We start from the raw sequence: 15,370 nt of genomic DNA on the forward strand, positions 1-15,370 counted from the left end.
AGCCTTCCTTTGAAGAAATCGGGGCTATCAAAAACACCTTGAAGGATTTTTAAAAAATGTCTCCTTTATCCCCATAAAGTGGAGTTAAGCAGGTTAATCATCTACTCCTCAGCCTCATTACCAGCATAAAGTTCGGGCTTGGCTAAATTTCCTCTCTTTAGTAATTTAACAAACATACATCACCAGGGGGTGCTGATAAAGATCTAAAGATTAAGCATTGTCACTCAAATGATAATTAAAAGGAATATTTTAAACACATTGTAAATATACACAAGCCATCATAAAACCATCAAAACACTGCCAGAGCTCACCACCTCCAGAGTATATAGATTAGCAGGAGAGGTATATTGATGTGAAGTCCTCTGTGACTTGGAAAATTGTCATTAACAGTTCTAGGCCTGTACTCCTCTCAGCTACCTTCTTGCAAGAAGGGTTGGGGGTTGGGGGGCTGGGGGTGGGTGGAGAAAGGAAGAATTGCCTCAGAGAAGTTATTGGCAAGGCATTTCATATGCAAATAGGATTTATCCTTTTTTTTTCATTCAAGTCTAAGGTTCCCTACCAACATATTGCTCCAACTCCAGTAAATAACAGGAATGCAAGGTTTTGTTTTTAGTTTTTTTTTTCATTTTCAAGAATATAATTTCATCTACTTGAAAGAGTTTAGTCAAGCAGACATTATTTAATTCCTTCTAAAAATTCATTTATAACTCCTGTCATAAAAAGACACATGAGCCCATGTATATTCTAAGCATGCAGTAACATCACCTCGCATATAAAGAAAAGCTTGTCATCACAATCTTATTAGGGTGTCATGCATTGTTAAACTGGTAAAATATTTCTGTATATTCCAATTAGTGCAACCATTTACTGGCAGAGCGGTTACAGAGAGAGCTTCTCTCTTCAAAAAATTCTTTCCATAGGGAACTCCTCCTTTGTTTGACAATTCAGGGAATGTTATTTGGAGATTTTAATTGCTCAGTTGATCTGTGGCTGGATCTCAATAATCAAAACAATAAAATTGTTGGTGTTTGGTGGTTTGTTTTTTTTTTTTTGACAATTGTAATAAAATGCTGATAGTGTCTGGGGAGAGTTAACTTAGTTGGATTGACACTGTCAGATTCTTTCATATATCTTTTTTTATCAAAGGTAAGTTAACTAATTATTCTAAATAAAAGTATATTAATAAACTTGGAAAGGAATAAACAAGTAATCAAACAACAATTTAATAAGGACATAAAAATAACCACCATAAAGATTCATTCTGCATAACATTGCTCTCCGTATTTTCTGCTATCTAGACTTAAGGATGATATAGTAATTTCTACATTGGCCCCTCCTGTTTATGATAAGAGTTGAGGGAATCTTCACTGGGATATTGGGGCAAATGTAGTGGAAGGCATATTAGAGGTTTATAAAGGGAGTTAGGGTAGCCGGGCCCTAGTCTGAGAAAAGCTAAGAAAAACAGCTATTTGGTTTTTGGGCCCTTTTGGGGCCCTAACTCACTGAACAGGATGTAGGGCACCCAACAACATGACATTTGGTGCCAAGGTAAAGTTGAACATTTGGCTTAGTATAATTTCTTAATGCCTTACAGCTGAAATAGGAACTTAACACAGAGTCTGAACTGGATTTTAATTTTAAACAACCTCAACTGGTGAAGTTCTTATTTTACATACAAATGTCAAAAAGGAGAGCATTTTCTCTGCATGGAGAAGAATTTCTGAGATTTTCTTTCTCAACGACAACAAAGAGCCATTGGCATTTACTCAGGGACCACACACATTATGTAGAGTCTCCTGGAAATCTCAGGCAAGAACTCTATGTGAAAATTAAGACTATTATGACCTTTCTTTTGTGGAATATTTCAATCAAGAATGTAGAAAGCCTTAGGATTTTCCATTCTGATAGTGAAAATTAATCTGGGTTGCCAGTTCAATGTCTGAATATTAAGGGGGGTAAGGGGGAGAGAGAATAGGAGTATTTCTTCAGCCTCAACCTAACTCTACTTCTTATCATTACTGTTTCCTTGATTCCTTCTCCTTTCCTTGATACCATCTGGTAAAGATGGTGCACCCTCCATGGAGGAAGGCATCAATTCCAGTCTGCTCCTGTGGGCAACAAGAGGGCAAGGAAAGAAGCTATTTCTTCACAAACTCATCATTAAGTACTGATCTCTACAAGTAAATCCTGGAGAGAAGGGGCTCATCACCTTTGTCACCATCAACATCCTCTTTGTAGACTAATGAACATCAATGGGATAGTCAAGCTAGCCTGGATGGAGCAGCAAGGAGTCATAAGGGTCAGGCAGGGAGATAGCATGTTCCGAGAAGGTCAAGTTAACATCATCACCTTGACCACCACCTCCTCTCAGACTCAGCTGAAGACAGCCTGGGATCCTGTGCCCAAGAGCTCTGGGAAAAGTATTACCTTCCATTCCCCCACTCTTACTGACCACTGGCTTACTACTTCTGGAGGTGCTATAATCACCCCCCCCCCATCAATGTCCTTAGCAGCCATAGCTGTTAAAGACCTAGAAAAGAAAGTTTTCACCACCAAAGTCTTTGGCACCATCCGGTGGCCCAATATCAGAAGCAGATGGTTCTATCAATATAGAACTTACACTAAAGAAAATGCATTGGTATCAGCTTTGCCAATTGTCTTAGGACAATCGATCCATCTTATTTGAAGCTAACTTTATCCACCCATACGTGTGTGTGTCTACACACACGTATATACATATACATATGTTTATATATGTGTGGATGTACACATATATGTACACACATACACAAATATGTTGGCTGAAAACCAGATGGATAGGCCCAGTGGTCCTTAGAGCACAATGGCATATATGTGTTTATATGTACACACCTGGCATATTCACATGAAGTTAGCTACAAGTCATATATGTATATGTATATTTCCCCATTATTAGTTACAAATCATACATATATATGTATATGTCATTTCTCATAATTAGAATGTGAGCTCCTTAAGAGCAGTGATTGTCTCATTTTTCTTTTTGTATATGCAATGCTTTGGAAAAAGTGTTTAACTAATATGTGCTTTTTCATTCATTCAGTTCCTTCAAACTTCTTCCCAACCCAAAAATGCATCTAGGAAAGATGCAGGCTGGCAATGAAGACGACCAGTCCTTCCTCCAGTCTCACAAATCTAGAGTTCAAAATCCATTCAGTCCATGGCTACCTCCATTTAGATGTAGAGAATTTTCAAGACTGTCTGCCACAGTATTCACTGAAGAAAGCCAGGATAGGTCCACCTCTACAAAGTAAATCACATACAATCATGTTTTTTAAAAAGTGCCCTAGGGGCAGCTAGGCGGTACATAGGATAAAGCACCGGCCCTGGAGTCAGGAGTACCTGAGTTCAAATCTGGCCTCAGACACTTAACATTTACTAGCTATGTGACCCTGGGCAAGTCACTTAACCCCAATTGCCTCACTTAAAAAAAAAAAAGCTCCCTAGATGGTGGTGTGGTTGAAAAAGTGGCTGAAAGTGTAGGGCGCAGTTCTGGACATCAGGAAAATGAAAAAGGCCTTGAATTAGATTCTCTCACGGCGACTAATGGGCTTGCTTCTATGTGGAAGCCCCAAATTTCCACATCCAAATGCAAATTATGATTGTTCTCCCAAGATTGCCAATGGCCTTTAAGTCCACACTGAAAAGCTATTGTTGTGTGGTCATTTGGAAGGTGAGCTTTAGGCCTGGCCACCCCTCCAGCAGGAGAAAACAGATCTCCCCTCAAGTACAAGTTGCTGCTGTTAGTGGCAGCCTGGGCGCTGGCTGCTGCTCACAGTCCACATCCATGGGTAATGACAGGCGGATGTAACTGGTGCCTTCCACTAAGAGCAAATACATGATCTACTGCAGTTAGTCAATAGGATAATGGAATGAATCAATAGGAAAGATTTTTAGGAGGTCTTAATTAAAGAAACACTTGCAGATACAAATGATGTCTTCAATCTATTGATAGTGCCAAGGTGAAGGGTTAAACACAAACAAAACCATCAACTTTATTTTGCCGGCATGCCTTCTACTCAAAAGCAACCAAGCAGTCTCATGGCCCCAGAGTCTGCCCATTAATCAGTCCCCTGTCAATTCCACCACTGCACTCTATGGGAAAATTAGTCTATAATCAAAAAATTTTAATTACTGAACAGCAGGTCAAAATGCAGTGATGAAAAATAGACACGTGTGTCTGAATCTAGTCTTCATTTCCCAAAGTAGGGGCAGCATTCCAACCCCCTCCCCCCCATGCAAACTGCTCAGATGACAAGTCCCTTTTCCAACTGTGAAGTGCAGAATTAGAATAATTAAAGAACACCTAAATTGATGGATCCCATTAATGCAAGGGAATTCTCCTGTGGGCCTTCTGCACAAACATGTTAAGTCAATATTTTTGATTCCCCTGACGGTCTTGCACTAGGTACTGGTTTAAAGAGACATCAATCTGTGATGTCAGCATTTATCTAATGAACCTGCAAAAATCAATGGCTAAGATGGCCTGTTACATGTGTGTGCCCAATTTGTACATCTTACGAGTATTACCAGCTAAAACTAAAGCATCATAATACCAGTAAACACGGACCCAAGTGGTCAAGGATGATTTTTAACTTGGCATCCAAGAAGCTAATAGAACAGGGAGGGATAGAAAAAGTGAGCAATTTCAACTCAGAGAACTTCTTCAGTGGAACAACAAAGAAAGGAGAAGGAGATGTGTCTCTCTAAGTACTATAGAGTTACCTTCTGCCTACAGATCTGTGCACCACAGGGTGATCCATTTCTGAAAGTAATAGCTCCTCAGATTTACTAGATGCCCCCAAAGCTCTCTTTAATGTTGATTCTTCCTGTATTGTTTCTAGCCTTTGGATTGTTGCCTGACAGGCACCCTGGTCACCTGACAGCCATCACCATTTTCTGCTTTTGGGGTTATTCAGTGGAGATCCCCATTTACTTCACTCAACGGAGTTGGGGGGGGTGCTGTTTAGTTCTTTCCTTGTTAGTGTTTATGCTCAGCTCATCCCACTCTTCTGTTAACAGGGCTCCTTGACGATGATGTCTTGACACTCTCAGGCAGAGAAGGAAGGGGCTAAGTTTGTTTCACTTCTCTCTGCTCTTTAATAAATTGGCCTGTACAAGCTACCATGAGGCAGTGCATAAGCGGGGGTGACAGGTATGCCATTCAGAATGCTGCAATCTGGCCTGCCCTGTAATCTCTTCTTTATTCACAGCAGCTCCTTCTCTCTCAACCGATGAGAGCTGGTCCTGAGAGCAGCATGGAATTGTTAGGCAGTGCTTGGGCAGTTTTAAGATGTGTTGTGTGGAGGTGGATTAGCTGTTGCAGGATTCCTGTCCATTTCCCTTGAACAGAGCTTTCAACAGCTCCTATTGCCAGGATTGAATCCAATTAAACTACAATGAAAGATACCATGATTTCATTTGCTCGGATTGTCATATTTCAGAAGTTCAGTCGCCTGCAAAATGTTCACTGTCTCTCATTAAGCCAGTTCTGGTAACTGTGTAGAGTCTTTCTAATTTAGCTGCATTTTATGCACTGTCTTTCAGCCCAGAAGATGGCCGCCTGCAGCGAAGACTTCGGCATCAGCCACAGAATCACAAACTATTTCTGACCCTTAGAATTGCAAGCTTTGAATGACTGCAGCTCTAAATCTTTGACCAAAGCAGCGCACTCAAAGGATTCCTGTTGGAACTTTCCATTGTGGGGGTGGGTAGGAATCAAAGAAGCCCAGAATCCCAGTATTGGAAGAGACCTTGGAGGTCATCTAGTTCAACTAGTACCTGTATATAAAGACCCTTAATAAGTCATCCTCTAGCTTTAACTAGGAGACCTCTAGTGATGGGGAGCCAACTACCTCCAAAGGCAACACATTCCACTTTGGGATAGCTCTAGCATTATACTAGAGGATTATGGGGCTTGGATGACCATTGAATACAGCTCACTTGAGTAAACTGTGTACACCTTTACTAAAGGCCAGAATCTAGCATGGAGAATCAACAAATTTCAGCCCTGATTATTCATTCATTTTTACAGACCACATTTCTTTCCTCTAAGTTTGCCTATTAAACTTTCCATGGGCCTCTGCTATCGGGTTTTTTTTTTTAATTAGAAAATATCATGAGTTTTCCTCTGGCTTCTAATCCAATGTATGGTGAGACATTTCCTTTTGGGACCTTTGTGAAAAGCTGGTTATTTCCCCTAAATTTAGTATTCTCACTTCCCTTACTCTAAGACTCCTTGAACCACATGAATATCATGTTGGAGACTGGCCCAAATTCCTCTGATTAGGATGGCTGTAATCATAGGAGCTGGTGTTGGAAGGTACCTAAAAAAGCCTGTCTTGTCCAACCCATCATTGCAGAAGTAAGGAAACTGAGGGCTACTGAGGCACCATGACTTGCCCAAAGTCACACAGACTATTCTGAAAGTAACTTGCAACAAAATCATTAGGTGTCTTAAAAATTACTTACCATGTTAAGTAATTCTACAGTGGCAAAAACATAGAACTTTTCAAGTTCTACAGGCTGTGAGCCTGACCCTGGCTGAATTAAAAACAGAGTCTGAGGGGCCCAGGGTGGGTGGGGCTGTGTGCTAAACCTGAAGTCCCCAAAGTTTAAATGGTAATCAAAGTTTTTGTGCCAGTTCTGAGGCCATTTGCACAAGTATCTTTCAATATGCTTCTAAAAAAAATCACACTAGGAACCCCATATTAAGCCAAGGAGATCAGTTTAATTACATATGCTGAAAAATCTAGATCAAAAAGGCATCTATTATCCTGGGCAACTTTTAAGGAAATATATATGGCTGATATTCCTTCTATGAAGGTGGAAATGATACTTTTGCCTGCAGCAATCAAGAGTTTACAGTACTGCTGGGGCCGCTGTTGTGGCTGCTTGACTGGCCCTGGGAAGGGTGTGATGAATACAATCTGAAATCAATAACAGGGAAAAGTTACTGCATCTCAATATTATTTGGTGAAATGGGCTGCTGGTAGAGAAGTGGGAAAAGAGAGATCTGTCAATAGCTATAACAGAGCACTCTATGGCTGTGCACAAAGGGAGGTCAAATAAGTATCAGCCGACCAATCCCCATTGTAAGTAGTAAAAATGATAAAATCAATATTATTAAATAAAAAGTTAGCACTGCTATTGAACTCTCTTATGATCCTGGCAGATCGAGGTTGAAAATGAAAGAGGCTATTTTCTAATCCCTTCAGGGGCAAATGTTTTAGATGGCAGCCAGATGCAAGATGTGGGTGCACCTGGGTATTTTCACATATAAACTGGGCAATAGTGGGTAGCCAACCTCTGGAACAATATATCCATATGCCTGTCAACTCTTAGAAAAATAGGCTCTGCTCTCACTTCTGGGTGAGTATAATCCCTGGGGATTCATTAAAAACAACCCAGTTCCTGCTCCTTTTTCTTTGTAGTAGTGACTGGACCAGTCCAAGACTTCTCCAAAAGTCTGTGCTTCAATGAAGAAAAAAAAAATCTTTTTCGATGTCCATGCAAATCATAAGCTAGGGAAATTCACCACCAAAAATAATGGGGAGGTATGGTAGGGGAAAGGACAAGTGTATTTAAGGAGGAAGGGACTGGACTGGCCCTGCTGTCAACCCAAAGGATTGTCAGGAAGGAGGCATCTCCAAAGCTTGAGATGTGATCTAGGCTGCCAGGGTAGTGCATCTAATTGTGAAAGCTGTAGGCAGCACACAGCCATGTATGGGAAAGATAAATTTAGAATAAAAATATTCTGGTCTTGCCAAAAAATTCTTATGAAAGCAGCAAGCCCCAGTTAAAGCTGAAGGAAAGGAAGGGGAGGGGGGGAAGGCAAAATGTGTAAAACTGAGTGACAGCCCATCTGTGAGAGACTGCATTTGCAGTTCTGACCCGCATTTAAACACAGAGCTGTTTAGCCTTTTGAACACCTAAAGTTGGCTCCCTTGTTTGCATTTCATAGAAACTACTATTGAAAGTAAACAAGAACCTTTGGTGAATTATTTAGCATACAAATAAACCAGCAAAGAAGGCTAAGTAGGCCAATATGAACTAACTGGATTGAAATATTCATCTGTAAATAACTCTTCAATCTGGTGCTTTCACGTACAAATACTACATGGAACATTAGACACAACTAGCTTCTAGGGATATTTAGGCTCACTAGAGAGCAATTTTTATGTCTACTGGCATCTGTGGGTAGTGATATGGACTGACTGTTAATATAACCAACATAAAATTTATGTGAACACTCACTGCAATAGCAACACACTGTCAGACAGCTGGTGGCTGATGCGGAGCACATGCGGATTTTATATGCACTGCGTAAACTAACCTTTGCAATAAAGATTTAGCAGGTTTATTAGTTTAGGAAATCACTATAATTAAGGATAATTCATAATGGCCGCTTATCCACTCTACAGCAATAGCTAGCTTGATTTAGGCTCCATTTCTTTGAGTCATAAATAAGTGTGCAGCTATCTTCTGCACAGATGTGGTATTCAACCTGTTCACGTTGGATGGTTTTTGCTTGTGTTTTAATCAAAAGAATTAGTAGATAAGACTATGAAAGTTGGAGGGTTTAAAATAAATTAGCATGAAATGTTTAAGCAAAGTTTAAAAAACCCTATCTTTAAAAAACAATTTTTTTCCAGAAGAAGAACAATTAAAAATAAATACTATTTTATAATATATGAAAGGAACTTTCAATTACAAATCGAGGGAGAAAGTAGAAGAGCAGTAACATTAATGAAGGCAAAAGAAATATGACTACGACCTCTACATAGTATTTCCATTTAACTGTGCATGTAATTAAAGCTTGACCTTTGCAAATGCAGCCCAGGATGATGTTCAGTTGCTCTCCTCCATAATCCAAGGACTCCCCATAGAAAGATACTGTTTCTATGCTCTAACTCCCTGCCTACCAATGGCCCACAAAAATGACTTTCTTGTTCGTTCAACATCCCTATTGATAGGGACACAACTGCAGACCCTCAGTGACTCCTCAATTCAATCCAACAAACATTTATGGAGTGGTTACTCTGTATGCAACAATATGCAGGCTAGACAAAACAACTATGATACTGCTCCTGCTCTCAGAGAGCTTACAGGACTTCAGAGCTGTCCTCTGGGTTTACATAGGAGCAGATGTATGGTGTGATGTAAAGCACAGGAGCTAGCAGTCAAGGGATCTGGGTCCTAGCTCCAGTTTCCCTATTTATGTGACCTTGGGAAGGTCACATCTCTATATGCCTTAGTTTCCTCACCTTTAGGTGGAGGGGGGACTGGATTATATATATATATGGGTTTGGAGTCAAAACCTAGGTGTGAATTACAGCTTCCTGTGTGACTCTTAACTTCATATTCAAAGGACTAGAAGACTTTTTAGGTCCCCTCCAACTCTATATGTATGATCTTGTTAGTCTATCTGTTTTTGTTTAAGTACTTGTAAACTCCCAGTACATGTCAGAAACAAGTAGCTTAGGTGTCTCCCTTTAAACTAGGCACTCTTTTTTTTTTTTAAACTAGGCATTCTTATCCATTGTTTTGTGTCATGGACCCCTCTGACAGTCTGGTGATGCTTATATACACTTTTCAGAATAATTTTTTAAAGTTTAAAATGAATATTTTAAATTTATAATTTAAAAATATAAAACATTTTGGAATACATAAATACAGAAGATTATAAAAGAAACTAATCAGTGAAATACGCATGTCATTTTTTTTCCCATCCAAGTTCACAGACCTGAAATTCATCCACAGACTACAGGTTAAGGAACCCTACCTTCGACTATTCTTCTCTTTTGGTCACCAGAAAAGAACATCTGGATACTTATTATGGGTATGGTACTGCACTGGGCACTCATCCTACCCCACCCAGAACCACTAAAGACTTCTCACTCCCAGAGATAATTCACAAGTGGGTTAGGGCAAAGATGTCCACTTATCTCTGCTGCTTCTTGTCCTAGGCTTGTGCTAATGACGTATGTATGTACCAGGTGTTGGGCATGCTGCCATAACCACCACCCTCCCCATTTCCCCTCAAAGGTGGTTTGGACAAGGGTTCCAGCTGGGAAAAACTTCTGCTAGGTCATACAACTAGGAGAAATATGATAGAGGGCAGAGAAAGAGAGTCTCTGGAGATTGAGGTTTTCAAGATCACCAGGCTATACAGATGTAGCTAGGAAAGAAACATCACCACAAAGCGGGCTGGGCAGATTTCCACTGGGCAGTTCTCAGGAGCTTCAGCTCAGCTGCTGCTTCTCACCTTGGTACAGTCAATGGCCTTAGGGAGGAACCCAAAGTTCACTTAAGTGCTCACTCTCTGTCTCTCTTGAAGTGAGTTTTCGAGTTCAACAACAAGAGGTGGCTTTAAAATAAAGATAACTTACACTTCTGTGGTCTTCTAAAAAATCCTGATATAGATACTTTAAGTAAGCATTGTTACTGCAAAACCAAGGCTCAGAGCCCTGAGGTGATTTACCCAGAATGATAGAGTTTGTTAGTAAGAGTTTGTGCCAGTGCCCTTCACATTTTGCCATATAGCCTCTCTGATAAGTTGTTGTTATGGTACAGTCGTTTCAGTCATGTCTGACTCTTTACGATCCCATTTGGGGTTTTCTTGGCAAAGATACTGGAGTGGTTTGCCATTTCCTTCTCCAGCTCACTTTGTAGATGAGGAAACAGAGGCAAACAGGGTTAAGTGACTTGCCCAGAGTCACAGAGTTAGTAAGTGTCTGAGGCCAGATTTGAACTCAGGAAGATGAGTCTCCCTGACTCCAGGCCTGGCATTCTATCCAATGTACCACCTATATGCCCATAGATGACATTACACCTTCATTAAACATTTTGAGGCAGTTTATTAGACAATGAGGCAGTAATGATGGCCCTAAACACAGAGAATAAGCAACTGCAAGAGTCATTCTCGCCCACCTCTGCTTTCGTATTGGTTGGTTGTTGTTTGTCCTTCATTCTCCAAGAGGACTGATATGGTGGCTGGAACACAAAGCAGAAAAATCCTCCCAAAGCCTCTATTTAAAGAGCACTCAGAGGCCCAGCTAATTTTTCATTTCCCATCAACCCAGCTCTTTGGTTTCAGCTCCATTAACATCATGCCCCTAAGCCTCTATTTCTAGCTTTTTTCGTGTTGCCTTCCCCTGTTAGATTTTAAGCTCCTTGAGGGTAGAGAATGACTTTCTTTTTCTTATCTGCACTGAGCATGGAGCCTGGCACATAGTAGGTGCTGAATAAATGTTTACTGAACTGAACTGAACCTCAGCTACTGCCAGCATCAATGCCCCAAACTTCTCAGGACTTTAGTTTCTATCTGTAAAAGGAAGGAGTTGGACTGTTCAGGGATTAAACATTTTTGTGTCATGGGCCTTTTTGGTAGTATGGTGAAACCTATGGAACCCTGCTTAGAATATTGCTCTTAAATATGTAAAACAAAATGCATAGGATTACACAGAAAACCAATTTCATTGAAATAAAGATCCCAGATTCCAGGCTAAGAACCTCTAGCTGAAAGAATCCATAGGTTTCAATCTTATGATTTTGTGATATCTCGCCACCAGTTTGTTTATTCACTTGGATGGGCAGATAGGGAATCCCTGCAAATCAACAGAGGTATCCACAAAGGTGCAGATGAATATGGTGGGGCAGAGGTCACCAGTCTGCTTTTTATAGCCAGCTCAACCCAAAGTCCTGAGAAGAAACAGGGGACTCAGTCTTCTAGTTAATCAAAATATCCGCAGACCTTCCCCTCTAGTCTCCTGAGCTCTGGTTATCAGAAGTGCTCACCTGTAACCCTTTCGTAGCACATGGCTTGCCCTTCTTATTCATGTGCAGCCCTATTTAATCAGGTGTGTACTAGGAGATTTATATCTTATTACAAAAGAGATCTTGGCAAAATAAAATACTAATGCCGCAGGTTGTAAAATAATGCTGGATCCCAGATTGAGGGAGCAAGTGGGGTCAGGCACTGACCCGGCCCTTTCCCATTTAAGCATTCAGCCTGAAAGTATTAACCCAGAATGAGGAACATATTTATCAGGAACATTTTTTTGGTGTTTTTTTTTTTAAACAGAGTTTCCTTTAGGAGTCAAAGTTCACAGAAACATTTACCATTCTTGTGCACAAATTGACATCTTTAATAAAGCTTCTGGAAATTCAGAATTTAAATCACAGTTAGAATGGTAGGGTCAAAATATGTCAACCTGAGAACCAGATTCTTTGGGGCTTTTAAAATGTTTTCATCACAACGGAGATGCTTGAAAACACCCTCAGTCAATTATAAAATAAAGAAGCTTGAGGGCAGCAAATAGCCCCTAGGGTTTCTAAGGAGATACACAGTTGGAAGGGCTTGCTGGGAGAATAGAGAATAAATGTTTAAATAGATAGCACTCAAGAAGCCTCCTTTAAACACACAGACAGGCATGCTGGAGAAACCCGAGCTCACAGATGGGCTACGTTCATCCCTGGACCAAAGAAGGCTGGAGTAATAGGGGAAAGGTAGAAGAGGCTTCTTTAGTGGATAAAGGGAGCCCAGGGGCTAAAAGGGAATGAAAAGGGCAGGGAGGTAATAGTTAGGAAAGGCGACTAGTCCAGTGGAAAAGGCAAAGCTATTGCTGCGTGGTGATTCTTAAATTTGGTATCATTTTAAATAGCTTTTATAAAACAGCTTTCTTTTAATAGAGATCAAGGACCCCTACATGAGTTCCCTTCTAGAGTGGCACAGCGGGCTCTTGTTACTCTAATAAATCCTGATGGATGCTCTGAGTAATCAGCTCTCAAGTCTTGGTCTCTTTCCATACCCCACCTCATACATGCCCCTTGGCAAACTGCAAACAGCTTAGGACTCAATCTTGCCCAAACCTTTGGACATCCTCAAAAAAAAAAAAGTATTTTTTTAATGCCACCTCTAAAGCCATTCCTTTCCATAGAACAGAAAGAAGCACTAAGCTACTCTACAAAATTGTCAGGTTTCTGCCTAGATGCCCTGCAGTAGTAAGCCAGTGAGTTCCTTCTCATCATTGCTGTTTATTTTTCATCTCAAATCTATTTCCTAACTTTTCTGGAAGATTATAGGGTATGACCGGACAGTCATGACTCCAAGGAGAATTAAAAAGAAGAAAGCAGATGGAAGGCAACAATAACTGTGCCTTCGATGATTGGAAGGTCCCGATACCATTCAAGTCCTGGGCGCCCAGGGGAAGCAGCAGTTCTGTTGGGGTCCTTGGGCTGTTAAAACCCAGTCCTCAGAATTCCTTTTACTGAAGAGAAACAGATTCCCCACCAGCAAAAATAAACCTTTCCAGCACAAAAGATAAATACAAGGCCTCCCACTTATGTTTGCCCTTTTCTGGGTGCCACAGACACCAGGGGCTCGGCAGTAATGTTTTGCTAACTATCATAACTTGTATTCTTTTGATTTGTAGATGGGGACCTCTATTGGTATGAACAGATCCCAGCAAAAAAAGGGAACCTAAGGACAGCACTCCTAAATAAACATCCCCAGGATTTCCCACTTAAAACACACTACTACAAGGTACCACTGCAACCAAGAAACAGGAAAACTGCCGAAGCCACTCCCCACTGCCACCCCACTCCAAGCACAAACTGCTGTCAGGAAAGTCCTAACCTTTCTCAAAAGAAAAGCTCTGAAGTTAACCTTCTCACACTCCTGCCTGGGGCATTTGTATGTGGTCTAGGATGTGTGTGTGTGTGTGTGTGTGTGTGTGTGTGTTAACTCCATCCTTCTGTGTCACAAGGGCTGCATTCCATCTTTGCACTGACAGATCTCTGTGTTGGGCAGCATTTCCAATCCTTCATGACTATCTATTTGTCACTGCAGGTGAGTGCTAGCACTCGGGCTGATCCCTAGCCACTTTCACAGTTACTTATCTGTCTTTATGGATTCATCCTGTGTGTCAAGCCGGCGCATAACAGCATTACTGTCAGGGTGACAAAATTGTCCCCAGAGTGCCACAAATGATTCTCTCTCCTTGTGGCTGCTCGCAGGTGGAGACATGGGGACCCTGCCTTTCCTCACTCATCTTTCTCCAGCTCTATCCCGGCCCAGCACTCCCTCCTGCAGGTACAGAGATCTAATGATCGGTTCAGATGAGAACAGCTTTCTATAAGCCTGAAAAATTAAAAAGGAAAAAGGGGATAAGGCTAGATTGAACTCAGGGGTTTCCTGTGACGTAGTCAACCTAGTTCCTGTACCCTGCACTTATTAAGAAACATTGGGGTGGTTCAGATACCCAATCATGAAGGAAATGTAATGCTGGGATTCCTTCCCTCTCCCCCCACTAGTTAGGTTAGTGCTAGAGGTCCTTAGTTAGGGTCCTCCAGTCTGGAGATCTGGATGGAAAAGGTACACCGGCATTTGAATGCTGTCACGTGTTTCACAGGTCAAGAAATGTTATTACTACAACCAACAAGAAATAAAAATTTTCAGAGTGCTTTGTATCGGCAGAGTGATATACGATCATTTTTATAAGTCTATCATTTAAAAATATCATCATGTTCTAATTTTTTTAAATTTCTAAATGAAGGTTTGTTTCACATTCAACTGTTCTTTTTCTTTGATGAATTCTCTAAAAATATAATTGTGAAGGAGATGTGGTAGATGTAACTATGTTATGAATTAGGAGGATATGGTGGGTTTTTTGTTTTTTTAGATCTTGCACTATCACTTCAAAAATGTGAAGTATCAAATGGAAAGCCTTAATATCTATTATCATCGGGAACTTGTTGGAGGAAGAATCTGTATGAGGATGAGATATTATTACCTCAACCATGTCCACATCACTTCACTGGATACACAAACATGGTTATCTAAAGCTCAAGGGTTTTGGAGATTCCCTCTAAAATCAAGCTTGGACACAGCCTGAAGAACCCCAGCATTCACAGTGGACCTTGGGGCTTCAATAAGTGCCAGAAAACGAGAGCTAATGAACTACCTGACACCCCAGGTAGAGTGAGATGATGCAGTAAAGTTGCAAGGTTTTCGTTTTCTCTTCAAAAGGTCAGCCACCCATAATATGGGCGTGTGCAGACATGGACACATGCACACATTCACCCACTCCCCTGAGCATGGCTTTGTTCTTACCCTGATGAGCACTCCCTGTCTGAGGTTTTTTAAATAGGTTCAATCTGATTTCTGACACTGGAAAAACAAACCTAAAAGCAATTTAGAAAACACCTGCCCGTGAAGTCAGATGGCAAAATATCTAAAGCTTCTCTTGGAATCTGTGACCTCAGAGGCTGACATGGTTTGATGGGAAATTTAATGTAATAGGCTGCGAAAGCCAAGAGGCCTGTTGTC

At 40.9% G+C, this 15,370-nt stretch overlaps 1 protein-coding gene across 3 annotated transcripts in view; it reads right to left on the bottom strand.

Moving 5' to 3' along the window:
- FTO (FTO alpha-ketoglutarate dependent dioxygenase) overlaps positions 1–15,370 on the bottom strand; it is a 406,491-nt gene that overhangs the window by 29,416 nt on the left and 361,705 nt on the right. The window lies entirely within an intron of this gene.

This window comes from Dromiciops gliroides, chromosome 2 (genome assembly GCF_019393635.1).
Source record: "Dromiciops gliroides isolate mDroGli1 chromosome 2, mDroGli1.pri, whole genome shotgun sequence".
Taxonomy (NCBI): domain Eukaryota; kingdom Metazoa; phylum Chordata; class Mammalia; order Microbiotheria; family Microbiotheriidae; genus Dromiciops; species Dromiciops gliroides.